The following is a 14,963-nucleotide window of genomic DNA, read 5'->3' as shown; positions in this document are numbered from 1 at the left end:
AACGGCCTCCGCCGTTTCCTTTGACATTTCTCTCTCCGCCGAAGTTAAACTCGGGATTTTCGCCCGCGGCGGTCGATTTGATATCGACGCGATCGGCCGGAGTCGGCGCGGCGGTAGCAACTTCCTGCGTCCGGCTTCCTGCCCCGGGGGAGGGTTAATGACGGTCATTGGGAGTCTTATCTCCGGAATATTCTAATAGGGCTCGCGAAGTCCGCTCTTAAGACGGCCGTTTCGAAGGCGGTAACGATCGATGGCCAAGTCTTCCAGTGCTGCTGAATCGTTAGCGTTTGTCTGATCGCAAACGGCTGAAATTTACATTGATTGGTCCGCTCTTTGCATTCTGATATTTTACATGGAAAACATCAGTGCGCGGCTCCTTGTACAATAATAGGTTTTCTCAGAAGCAATTTGCAATAAGTCGATTAATACCGGTCATCAACGATATACGCGATACGCGTAATATGTTTACATTCAATAATACTTATCAATTCCTGGTATATCATTAATAATATTATCACCATGAATCAATGTTATGCTCTTGAAAACATGCTTTCTTAACTGATGACTCGCTGCAGTCCGTTACATCGATCCAAAAGACCATCGCGTTCACTGTACGTTATAACTTAATATGTATGTACCGAGATAATGTAGCAGTGACATGGCTTGTGTAACGGATTACAATATTCAAATTTTCTAATTTCCATATCTACGCATATTCGCGTGTCTATGTATAGATACGTATTTATGTATACGACAAAATGTCGATAAAATGTCGCGTATTCTCAAGAAATGTCTTACTTGGACATAACGTCAAGTCTTACGGAAAGAACGAACACATTTCATGTACTTTTTTTTTCTAAAGTATCCATAATAGACTCATGATATTCTTGGCGACAAATAAACTCCATTTTTCTCAGATTAGCTCCAAATTGGCGAGATAATCGGTCGATTTACGTGACGTAATATAGATTTAATTCGCGGTCGACACGCGACAACATGACAAAATCAATAGTGACAATAAAGCAATCTAGATCGGAGATAAAGTGAGAGACGGAGGCTTTTGTGAGGGGGGGGGGACAAGTGGGAGCAGCTGGCGATGCGCGGATAACCAGCAATTAGCTGAGATATTATCGCGATCGGCGATATGCTCCGAGCGAGATCTATATATTACTGTCCGAGCCATACCGCTAGCCATCGTTCGGTTGTTCTCACTTCTCAAGTTCTCAGCCATTTTAATTGCTATTATTCCGACGGCCTGATCAACCAACGTCTGCGCACAAAATACGTCCGCGCCGTTTATCAGACGACCTTTATCGGGAAAGTTCGAAACTATTTGCCGACACTCTCGACCGAGACCGCCATTCCTACGTAGCAACCATGCGGTTCCGTAGCGGTTCGTGACGCGAATTAAGTTTATTCGCGGAAGCGCATACACGTGCGCGAACAAAACGCGTTTGAAAAGTTATTTTTTTAGCTCGAGAAGCTACCCGCGCAGATATCGGAATCTGGACCCGATGTGCGTACATACCGTTTGTCAAGCTCGCATGTATTAACTATGCTAAAAGCTACTTGCCTTGCGCAACGATATTCGAGTTGAAGAAACTTCAAACTCGTTCAATATGTCGGAATATTAATCTGGTTTTGCTTACGTTCTCGAATTAAGGCGACATTCTCTAAAAATTCACGAAAGAATTCTTCCAAATACGAGAACTATTCTGCAAGATTAAAACTCGTGACACCCTTCGCGTATCCTGAATGCCGGCTTGCAAAGTTTCATTCACACGCACACAGATGCAGCGGGCTTTTTCTTACGTCAATAGTACTTTATTCAGCACTTCATACAGCATTCTATGGCGTTATTACGACGCGTAACAACGCAGCTATCTTTTGACGACCCTCGCCTCAAACGGCGGACTCGTTCGCACGCGGAAAATGCTTACCGTAAGGTACTTTCGAATTGCGCGGCCGTTATTAAAGTGTAAACTTGAAAAAAAAGTGACGATATATAAAAGTCAAGACAAAAAATGCCGTTGGCGATCGTCGTAGCGGATAAGGTAAGAGGCCCTATTATGGAACACTTTTGCAGAGGTTATAGATTATTGGTTGATTAACATTATTATAAGGGTTCATATATAAATACTTTGAATTTTGATCGATAGGCTGGTGTTCAAGAATGAAAATAAACTTTGGAAAATTAAAATTTATTAAAAATTCGAATTATTATAAATAAAAAACTAAAGCAAGAACCTGTACGTCTGTTGGAACACTATTTTTATAGCTTGTCCCCCCCGTTCCATAATCGATGTCCCCTTTTTGGAACGATCAAATATTTCTCATTAAGTTTCAACTATTTTTATATAATTTTTTTTAACGTTTTTTTAATGTTTTTTATAAAATAAACTACTGTTTCATACAGGGTACATGAAATTGGTTATAGTCGTACCTAATCTCTAAGGCATTTTATGAAACGCAGCGACGCTCTATCTGTATAAGTAAATATTTTTTTGTTAATATTAATTATTACAAAACAATATTGTTGCACATATTTTTAAAGCAATAATACTTGTAAATATTGATAAAAAAATTTATATTTATCAAAACTCATCATAATTATTTTTTATTTTGATTTATTTAATACTGTTCCATGTGAGAGAGGAACATGATTACCGAGGTGTTCCATAATAGGGCTTTTTACCTTAATAGGAGAGCCGCGAGCGCATCGACAAAGGGAAAGGCAGCGAAAAGCGCGCGCATGAGACGTGACGGAAGCAACTGTAGGAGAAAGAAATGCGCCAGGCGAATGAAGAAGAGATACGAGATGTTGATAATCGAGATGAGAGCCGTTGTATATCACGAAATAAAAAGTTACCTCGCAACGGAGCAGCGGGTGCACGACGTGATCCTATTCTAATCGTATATAGCGCATCGCATCCGCGCGCGATTACTTTTCATTTCGTTGCTCGCAAATACGTGTAGCTCTTCATCCGCTTCGCGGATGCGTATATTCTCTATTCTGATGAACAATAGACGGTAAATAAAAGAGACGCTGCGCAATATCTCGTAACAACCACCTTTGCTCCGTAATCATTACGCTGTGTCATTAAGCTCCAGTCATTCCGTCTTGATTCACCGAGGAACGCTTATAATTAGCATCGGACTCTGAGATGCATTCGCATTACACGTAACTTGTCTCAACGTGAATCCGATCTAAGAACGATTCTGTTTTTCCTCTTTTTTTTTCCTTTTTTTTTTTAAGAATACGCTATTTTCTGTTTTCGCTAATGAACTCTGTATAGCGCAAATTGTCGTCAAAAGGATGACTTGAATATTCAACGCGATTCAAAACGCATTAAACCTCATTCAGGATAAAAGAGATTCGTTGAGAGAATTCGAAAACGTTTTGCCGCGATTCTCACGTAAATAGCGAAAATCACGTATATCGTATTGCAAAGCTGCAGATTTTTCAAAGTATTTTTTTAGGATTTATTTGTCGGTGCGTTACGATATCGAAACAATTCGAAAGCAAAACAATATCAGGAAATTGAATCTCAATTTCAATAATAATACTTATACCGCAAATAACATAATGGACGCTTCTAAAATATGTGTTTCTATCAAGTGCATTTTCTTTTATTCTGGATCGTTATTTTCTTACGACGGCGCCGACGAACACATTCTTTCTGCATACACGATATACGTATCGTTGTTATTTCGTAACAAAGGTCGATATAAAGTAGCATAGCCGCAGTTCCACAGAACGCACGGGGAGGTATCAGCATTTCTGCTATGCGCCGCAGCGTGAAACAAGACTTTTAACGAGCCCGTTGGACTAAGCCCGTTTTCGAGTTTCCGTTCCCGTGAACGACCATAATTTTGTTGGCTTCGTTCAACTCCGTAAATTACGGTGTTCGCAACATGATTATCACGTGGCGCTCACTTTTCAGGAAATTGCGTTTAGCGAGGTATGTTTATCACGGCGGCGAAACATTGCCTATAATGTACATGCCCGACATTGTCTTCCTAGTTACATGGTCGTATAGTTAAATTGGTGCATAATTTGCCGGTGATAATTTGTCACGTCGTTGATTTATACGGCTGACGATTCGGCGTTTCATAATATAATATCTGTCGAACGAGGAACTTTTTCTTCTAACTTGCTCCAGCTTTATCGTATATACCACGTCCGTTTTGCAGTCGTGCCGGACGACGCGACTGCATTGCCCGCAAAGAGTAGCAGTGTCGCGCGTGAAGCTACCTTATGTACAAAATCCATAATCCTTCCGTGACGGTCCGTGAATGAAGTTGGCGAACGCGATACAACACTCAGCCGATGTTTTTTATTGCACGGTCACGTACAACCGCGATTAGCTTTGTGGTGTCGTTGTGGTTTAGTTGGTTACGTCGAGGCAAAGCCCTCCTCCGAAATGGCCACGTTCTTCAAAGATACAAAGGAATTTAGTGAGATAAATGCACTCACATCAAACGTGGGGTAAATGGCATGTTAAGGTTCGTTGCATACTTGCACATGACGCGCTGATGCGAATTTCTCGTGCGTATTCATCTCGATCGTTATTTTCTCCCGCATACCTACAGGTAGCTGGGCCGACGGTAACTATACGAAGAATTTATCTGCAGAATTCTACATTCAAAACCGCGATGTTACATTTCGTGTTCGTGTCGTATCGTGTTTCCATCATCATTTAATCTGATTACAATCTGATTATATTTTCTGAAGCTTTATTTCACGCGCATCGCGTATTGAAACTCGATATGTAACTCGCAGTGTTAACGTTTCCGCTAATAGATCAGCATTTTTTTCCTGAAATTTCCTGAATGACAAGAGCGTATATACAGAGTTTACGGATTAAGAGCGCTCAAAACGGGGAACATGAAACAAACTGGCTTGCCGGATCCCGCTTGGTTCGCATATAGGTCGGTGAGTTCGATGATTGCAACCGGACTCTCCAATCAAAAGAAATAGAATCCTCTAATAAAACTCGCTCGTTTTGCAGCGTATTGCTTTCAGATCGGTATTTACAAGCATGTGTGCGATTATTTTATTCCGATGTTTCTACAAAAGTTAAATATTGCATATTGATGCCGCGCGATCTCTCCCTCACGGTTCCCTGAAGAACACAATAATTAATTATCGCGCTGCGTAAGCATTTTTATAAATTGATAGGTAGTTTCACACAATGTTCGGTACGGTGTTGATTAATTTTAATAAATATTTAACGATGCATTATATCGTAGTAAATATCGCGTCGCAAGTCAACAGATTTATACGTAATGCGATTATCACATTGTAAAGTATCAACTATGCATTATATTTACGCCTTCGTACCTATAGTGATATTCCATCATTAATATTTTCCATGCATATAAACAATTTGCCGCGAAAAAGCACGCGCTAACGCCGTCGCGGAATTTGCATAAAAATTCGAGTTACAAGAGAGAGTATTATTCGCAGGGGAAAAAAATTTTCGCTTTGTTTAGCATTTCCTCTACGCCGCGCCGCGCCGATACGTTAATTTGGGAAACACCAATTTTGGTGGTATTTGCAAGCTGTGCAATATATGCCCACTGGGAAGAATACACGGCGCAAACCATATGTTCCTGAATGCATCTCGCCGGATCCCGGGCGTTATTTCATAAGCTTACTAAGAAGCAACAAACGTCACGAGGCAAGGTGTCGCGAGCACGTGTCGCTTTGCCAGTTTGACGTACCTACAGCTGGCCAAACACGCGACATCGCACTTCCATATGTATATAACCACCGCCGGCGATCCATTTGCGCGCGGCCTGTAATTTAAACGGCACGTCGGCGCTTGTATTAAGCGCGATGGCGACACGGGGTGTTCTTGTTTGTCAATCGGGACGAGGGTGTAGCGGTCTGCCGGAAAATCGAATGCAAATTTGATAATTTCGGCTCGCGCGTGCAACGCTGGCCCTCGCTTTCACCTCAATCCGCATTACCGTTTCAACCATATACCTAACGTCCCGTGTCCAGTTCCAGGTTCTTCAGTCTCATATTCAAATGCATTTATACTGTGTAAATGGTGCAACGATGGTGGAGCGGACGGTGATTGAAAGCGGTCGAAACGAGAAAAATTCTCCGTCAGTGAAGACGCTTGTTTCACGGGAACGACATCTCGAAATTGCGTATTTGAGATGAAACTGGAATAAAGATATCCAAGAATTTCGACGATTTTCCAAAATTATTCCCCAAATTATTCCAATATTAATTTTCACGTTGTTATCATCGTCATCGCTGATTTACACACATTTGCTATTCATCGAATCGATGTTTATCTTTTGTCTAACCTAACGAATTTCGCGAACGATACGCGACGACCTAAATTACTGATGAAGGAATTCGCATCCGGGGTAATATAAACGCTCCTCCAGCCTCCAGCACGGTTACGGGTGAACGAACGAGTAAAATATAAACCTTTACCTACAACCTACATACATCTTCATGCCCCGGCACCTTGCTCGTTAGACAATAATTTCCATTATGAAAATTCTCATCGGAGTACCAGCATGAATACTGGTACACACTGAATACATCGCGTACACTTGTACGACAGCGTTAATTAGCATATCGTGATTAGCATTCGACGGAAATAGATTTATTGCACAATCGATGTATAGTTTATGATGCTTTCAAAGCTATCGGTACAATCACTGGTTAATCTCCTTCGACAAACTCTTTATAAATGATTTATTATTTTACTAATTAGAATATCAATTAAGTGAATTAAGATAACAATTTCAATTAATTTTTGAGCAGACATTATCAACGAGACGAGATCTCGTTTTAAAATATCTAAAACGTTGATAATGTCGTGCAATCTCATAACAGCTAACTCTTTCAACGTATATTTTTTTTTATTTCTTCTCCGATATAAAAATTAACGGTTAAATATTAATTACTTTTTAAATGACAAAGAAGAATATCTTAATCAAGCACACGCGCGCTTTCAATTTTGTCAAATCTTTTTTAAGAGGGGAAACTACTGTGACGGCCGGAAAAAAATGCTATTTTCATGAATTTTTTTTGCAAGAAATAATAAATTTAATCAAATTAGTTTGTCATTTCTTTAAAGTATACGTATATTAAATATATTGTAAAAAAATTATTAAAGAATATTAATATTTGCGTCTTCAGCGTGTGGTGCCGTGTACTTCCGCAAAAAAAGCTGGGCGCTCACATATCTCAGTCAATATTTACCCGAATGACTTGAAATTTGAACAGAATGTTTATAACAAAAATTGTCTTCAGTTAAGCGTACGATTTTTTTGATTGAACATTTAGTTTTTGAATAACAATTTAAAAAGTGGCAAAATTTTCGTCTAAATCTCGAATTTTTTTTAGAACTGCGCCGTTTTGTTAAAAATTAATATTTCAAAAAATCCGTACGCTTAACTGAAGACAATTTTGTTGTAAACATTCTGTTCAAATTTCAAGTCATTTGGATAAAAATTGACCGAAATATGCGAGCGCCCAGCTTTTTTGCGAAGGTACACGACACCACACGCTGAAAGCGCAAATATTAATATTTTTTAATGATTTTTTTTTTACAGTATATTTTAATATATGTACTTTAAAGACATAACAAACTAATTTGATTAAATTTATTATTTCTCGCAAAAAAAATTCATGAAAATAACATTTTTTTCCGGCCACTGCAGTGGTTTCCCCCCCTTAACATATAAATCAAAAAGAAAAAGTTATGCAAGGATATAAATTGCGTTATCAAGGATCTATTTATATAATGTGCAATAGTTTACGCTTCCGAGAGCAGAGACAACTTCTTGCGTGCAAATTAGATTTTCTGATCAAGCTATTTGGGCTACTTAGTGGGACCTAAACTGCTTGTTGACTTACCTTTCGGAGCAGCCTTAACGTATCGAACGATCGCACGTTTCTTGGTAAGCAAACCTTGATGTTTATTGTATATTGAGTTGAGACGTTATATTATAAATTTAAACAGAACATAATTAAATTCGCGACGTCACCTAAGTAATTACTAGTTTTTTTACTAATGCTATGTGATGTAATCGTATTGTTGACCAAGATATGACAAACATGCGAATTTAATTTATTTTACTTATCATAATAGACTTGCTCATTAAGCTAAGCTTAAAAGCTAAGCGTTTAAAAGCTTTCTTTCGGGAGATGCAAACGAAGGAAAAATGTTACATTAAATATAGTTTTATAGTTTCACAAACGCGATTTTTTTTAACGAAGTTCTTTATTTAAATCTTTGTTCGAGACGAAAGATACAGTAAAGAAAATATCTTTTCTATTTAGAATCTTACACATTTTTTTAATAACGCGCATGCATTAAATATAAATATCATTTCATTAGATACGTATGTGTGAATATAAAAGCATATAATAATTAAAATATAAAAATTACTTAATGAAACAATTGTATAATGCTTTAAAAGTAACTCCCTCTCTCTTTGAGAGCTTATTTAATCAAAATAAACTCTCGAATAAATTATAATAATTTTTCAAAAGCTCTCACATAAAAGAGCAACTCGGTATGTACTACATATCGCAATATTAATTAGATCAAATTACTGAATAATCTGCAAAGAGTATAATGTATACGGTGTGAATTGTAATTGCTAAAAGAGACATTTCCTGATACGGGAGTTTTTTTGGGGAGACTCTCGTACAATTTACATTGTATAAATTCTCTCTCAAGTACATGTTATAATTACAAGTGGTAAACTCTGCAAAGACTTTAATTATGTTAAATCATCAAAAGCATAGTTTTATGCAAATTCACGGAGAAGGAGCCATCATATTGAATCTCATCCTTTCAAAGAAATGTTTTTCTATCGCAGTAATTGCCGTTTAAAGAGTTGCGACAGACAGACGACTTTTCTGCAAAAAGATCTGTGCGCATTGCTGTTAATCACATTTAGAATTAAATATATCTCCCTCTTTAAAAATCAGCATTACATTAATCGTAAACAACAACTTCAAATAGGACATTTTTCATAATATTAATACGTTATTAATAAGTTCAAGTCAACTACTGCAATATTTCTGCAAATTAATTATTACTCGCCAATTTAAATTAATATCTCTATGCTTGTTGTGCAAAAAAGAGATGAAGATAATAGTTAACACCCTCGAGTTGGCAGAGAATAGTTTCCAGCAAGCGACAGATAGTAGGAAACACTTACCGGAAGAATGTATTTGCACCGAATAAAGTACTCTGGCTTCAGTTGCCACCGCGATCCTATTTACCATTCCTTTGCGCATTCCACCGTAACAGCCATCGCTCGCAGAAAACACCATCATTGCCGCGAAGCGATCTCCTCCTCGTCTCTCTCGCGAAAAGTTAATGTCGGCGCGTGTTTGTTGCTGCGAAAAGCAGTCTTGGAAGCGGAAGCAAGCGTCGTGTTTAACCCCCGGGTCGAATCGCGAGTGGTTGCTGTATTCGATAAAACCCAGCAGGCATGAAAATGATGCGAGTTCGCCGGCAAGGTTGGCGAACTGACAAATCGCGGACGGAAGAAGCCAACGTCATGTAATTAATAATTAAAATATCCGAAACGCGAGGCGTATAGAAATACGACTGGTGGCGCGGGCGTTTGGCAAAACGAGCCAAGTGAGTTAATTACCTATATCTGGGAGGGTTTTAATTAAAGTTTCCAGAACTGTTTATAGTATATGGGCGTTGGGCGTAGGATGGGTAACGCGTCGGTACGTGTGCATACGTTAACTCGCTGTGTGTGTATGTGTGCGGGTGTGCATGTGTGTGCATGTTTGCTTGGCAACCCTTACATTTAGTTGGCGATAGTTTGTTTATATGCGGATGATGCTGCCCGCTGAAAGCCAGTCGTGAAAGCAGACATGCTGCATCGCCAAGGAGGAGTAGTCAATGTTTGCACGTACATTATTAACGTTAACAGCGCGGCGGTTACGATATTCCAGTCAATAAATCGTAACTGTTAAATAATTTTGCCAACGGTGCTCTTTTCGATATTGTCTCGCTTTCATTGAATCGTTAAACCAAATCTCAATTTCATGTTTAGCGTGGCATTGTATACATTGACGTTAAATCGCAATTGCATATTTCGACTTGGCGATAAATATCACGGGTATTGATGCCCTCGAGCGTTTCTGAGATGATCGAACATTTCATTGTCAATATTTCGATATTTTCCTAATGCTCGTACTTTACGACAGTAAAACGCATCTCGTAAATTATAGAATTCGATAAGTTTTCGTATTTGAAATCACCGATAAAATATATTACATTTTAATTAAAAAACACATTCAAAAAATTGATATAGAGAACAGTGAGAGTCTGTGTAACTGGAACGCCGCTTTATAATTAATATGAACGTGATCCAGTAATATACGACATTGTTATATACATGTTTGGTAATTGACGTGTATATGTGAGCATAAAGAAATTCTATTATCCGTATCAATCATTAATAATGGTAATCGACCGTACAGAGTATACAGAGGGCTGTTAATTAAGATAGCACTCGATATATCCTTCATTTTCGGACACGTAATCGGTATTAATCATTTTGCTCTCTTGTTATTTCATGCTCCACCACACGTTCCGTATTTAACATATCGATCGTATCTTTATCTTCCTCGGGTTCTTCTTCCCGACAGACTATGGGGGACCTACATTTTATCCACTCTCGCATAACCTATCTATTCATCTATCTCCTTTAGTATATATATCGCAGGACTATGTAAACTGGGAACTATTTTCCACCGCCGCGTTCTGCATAATTCCATGCACCGTCGACTTGATATCTGCTCCGAAGATATTATACGCGTGCATTTTCTTGATAAAACTTTAGATAACTACATGAGCACATTGAGACATAGAATAACTTGCAAAAAAAGATACAACGGGTATCGCTGTAGGTTATTTGTACAAAAATAATATGTGTCCGGGGAATAGTAACTAGTAACGAAAAAACCGAAAGTTCCAAAATAAAGACAAAGGAGTGAATGAATGTACCTGTAAACTCCAGAGGCAGGTGAGCGAACAAAGAGGAATAAAAGGTCGGGGAGATAAAACAGATAAATAGATACGTCGATATACGGATAAGCAGACAAATGGATCCCTAGATAAATATCGACACGAAATAAAGCAGTAGGAATAAGAAAAATGGTATAACACACTCGGATCAGGGCGACATAAACTACTCAAGATGATGTTTCGCCAGGGCTGCGAGAATATTTCGTGTTTACGTATGTATAAATATTGTAGATACATATATACGTATGTACCTACGTGTGTGTACGTAGCACTGAATAAACATTCAATTACCTCTTATTTTATGATACCGTGTTCATCTATATTCTCAGCAGAGATGCTGAAAAACTTTCGCGACGAGAAAAAAAGATTTTTTTCGTTACCCGCGTTGTTTGCTTCTACTCACTCAATTGCTAAAGCATAGATATGCAGGTCCTCTAATTAATGCGCTCAATGAATAATTCAAACCTGGCGAAGCAATCGTTAATTTACCTACTCAATTTAATGAAAGTCAGTAGTAAATTAAGTCTTAAATACATAAATTTGCCACAGAATGCCACAGAAATATTTGGCGTACAATAAATGTATACATATTGTTTATATTTACATTGTGTGTTAGCTTTCTGATCTATTATGTCGTATCTCGTCCATCATGAGAATTCGCGAGAATATATATATTCTCCTTTTTTTAAAAAAAGGCATGTTAAATCGATACTCGCATCTTCTCGAAAGTCTCGAATTGCTTTGTTGGCTCTTTTCCGCAATGTTGATTGATTCTGTTGCTGCGCTAACTTCGTGAGCGACTGTCATAGCATATTTTGACAGTTGTGTGTAATATTAAAGCTAAATAGCGCGCGCGAAGCGCGCGTCTGTGATGTCTAGTTATACTAAATTGCACATGACGCAAGTGTATATGGCACAATTTCTTGACATAAATATCGACGTCCTTTATCTTGTCATCTTAATTATAAGCTGCAGTTAGTGCAGCGTAATTAGATACATTCTCCGGAGACCCGTATCTTATCGCCGACCATGACGTTGGCTCGTTTCTGCGTGAATTTTGTCGGAACGAATTAGGACATGCGTATCAAAAACACTGATAACATACTTAATCTGAAAATGTCATCCTATCTCTCTCTCTCTAAAACCTTAATATAGATTATATTTTCTTTATAAAGAAATCTTGAAAAAACGTAATGTTGTATTTGTCTACGAGTATCACGATAAAAATGACTTTATGTGTATATGCAAATCTAATCATGCATAGATGTAAAATATGTGATTATCTCTTTCGTATCAATACATTTTGTTTAATAAACTTCAACTTGTTCCGCTTTAATGATAGCTGTGCCTGTCACACAGTGACGGAAATGTCAAAGTTTATTATTATGCATGATGTGCCGACTCGGTATGCTCATTATTTAGGAATGCAAAGCTTATCGAGTACGCTCTTCTCTTTTTCTCTCTCCTTCTGTCTTTCGTTCTTGACTTTTAATTTCCCACCACGGGAGAACGAGATAAAGGCGAATATTAATTCGCGCGGCACGTTTCTTTAGTAAATCTGCTCTTGTCCTAGTTCAACGTCTATACACTACATCTAGAGAGAACACGGATTTCTGTCCAAGCTGTCCGACTCAACAAACTTTCCTTCACGATGCAAAAGTACTGGATATTTTTTACCTAACGTTATTGTTATCCTCGCGTTCCGTGGCTACAATCGAAATTGCAGTTTTTAGTTCCACGAACGAATTACGTACGCGTGATACGATATCGATTCTATAATGGAACATTTCTACATTTCATTTCTGTGCATTCACAATATAATTAAAGAATTGCAATTTTTGCGTCATATTTTTCTGTGATATTATTAATATATATTATTAATATATTAATATATATTAATAAAAAATAAACGTTCTATTTACATGTTTTTTTTCTGTAATTTTCCTATTATTAATCAATTCGATGTAACTACGACAATCTGTTTTACGTGACATTATAAAACAGAATTAAATATCACGAGAGCATAAGAAAGAAGATTTCAAAGTATTTTCGCGTTTGTCTAATTATAGCAAATGAGATAAAGTAAACCGTGAAATGATAGCAACATCTATCTTAAAAATTAGAAAATTACATCGTTTAAAAAAATTGCATACAAAGTTTAAAACTTCACAACTTATTTTTTTTTTTTTTTTTTTTTTGAAATTTAGAACTAAAACGTTTTTTTAATATAAAATTTTAAATCCTAAAATTTCTTTTAAATCTTTATGGGTGGGTGGATGTGTTGTGCGTGAGCGTGCGCACAAATAAATAAATTTGAAATTACAATATTGATTGTAATCTATTAAAAAATATATGGTATACGGATAAAAATAGCGCACGTGTAACACGCGTCAGTAATGTTCTAGTTTCGACAAAAAACGACAAGGAAAAAGGAAAATCGCTCTTTCCGTTAAAAGAACATGAAAAAGAAATTTCCGGGAAATATTATACGGCTAAATTTAATGTTCCTCATTTTATGTTCTACCGATAATATTGAAAAGACAGACTGACTTCCACACACCCATAAACTCGTATTATATATACATAAAACTTGCGATACACCAAACATAAAATCTGTTTCAAAGCAGCATGTGAGACTAAACGTAAACAAATTATATAACTGACCGTAAAAACTTTTGTAAATCAACTTAACGCGATCCGCAGCTTGCGGAAGCGTTTCCGTGTATAACGTCCTGTAACGCTTCTTTCCGCGAAGTACGTAAGAACACAAAGGCAAACACAGTTAATATATCTCAGCGGCAGTAAAAAAAAAATGCTCGCATTGCCCGAATCCGCCCGAAGCCATATCCGTTCACGTAAGCTGGTAATTTATTTATGCCATGTAGCGCATCTCTCTCTCTCTCTCTCTCTCTCTCTCTCTCTCGCTGTGTACATTACAATAAAATTCAATGCGTGTATTTTAAAGTTTAGCGCAAAAAAAGTGCATGCAACGTCAACTAACCGGGAGCGATTACAACAGCATTTGCCCTTGTGATATGCGAAAGGAACATGATGCAGTTACGAGGAGAAAATTTACGTTTTAACCGCCCCGTTGTATGGATGAAATGTTCCTCTCAGCTATGTATCCATAAATATTACCGAAAAGTATTGCAGAAATTTAAAAAAGGTGCGAAGAATTTCATAATATAATCAAAAATACATTTCTACAGAGACATAACGTCGCGTTGCAGCGCTACATCAATCTTTCCGGGACAGTCTGATGTTACACATACATACCCATGCACCTACGTGAGCCCTTTTACCCCATTTCCAAAGGTATGAGCGCGTATCTCGAAAATCAGTTTATTTCGGAAATCAGCTTACAGCTGAAACTCGTCCGTCATCCGAATTCCAGTGCTCGCACTGCTCGCAGTGATCGCATGGAAATACATTAGGCGAGCGCGCACCGATCGTGTTTAACGATTCCGATGGCAGCAATTCCCTGACCGACGGAGGACGCGCGTCACGCCGTTTAATTATTTCTAAAGACACATCCGGCCCTGACCATAAGCTATAACGCGCGGTAATATTGTTCCGCGAATGGTGAGGAAGAATGTTCAGGCAACAAGAATGAAATGGGGAGAGAGAAAGAGAGGGTAAGTGAAGCGTGCCCGTAGATATGGGGTGCGCCTGCACGACCCTTCCCGCGGCTTTACTGTATTTCCACTCCGAAGCATAGAACAATGGCCCAGATATGCGGTCCCGTATCATGAATATTTAGCGCGCGAGGTGGACCGAGTTGAAACTGGACCGAGATGCCATGACTGGCCGTATCTTTTTTTATATTTCCTTTCCTTTTTTATGCTATTTCCCTTTATCTACTTTGTCCCACGTGCACGAATCGGCAAGTACCGGTGCGACAAATATATCGCGCGATATACATAG

This window comes from Temnothorax americanus, unplaced genomic scaffold, assembly GCF_048541705.1.
Source record: "Temnothorax americanus isolate GAGA-0224 unplaced genomic scaffold, ASM4854170v1 Scaffold7, whole genome shotgun sequence".
Classification (NCBI taxonomy): domain Eukaryota; kingdom Metazoa; phylum Arthropoda; class Insecta; order Hymenoptera; family Formicidae; genus Temnothorax; species Temnothorax americanus.
Note: the sequence above shows the minus strand (reverse complement) of the source record.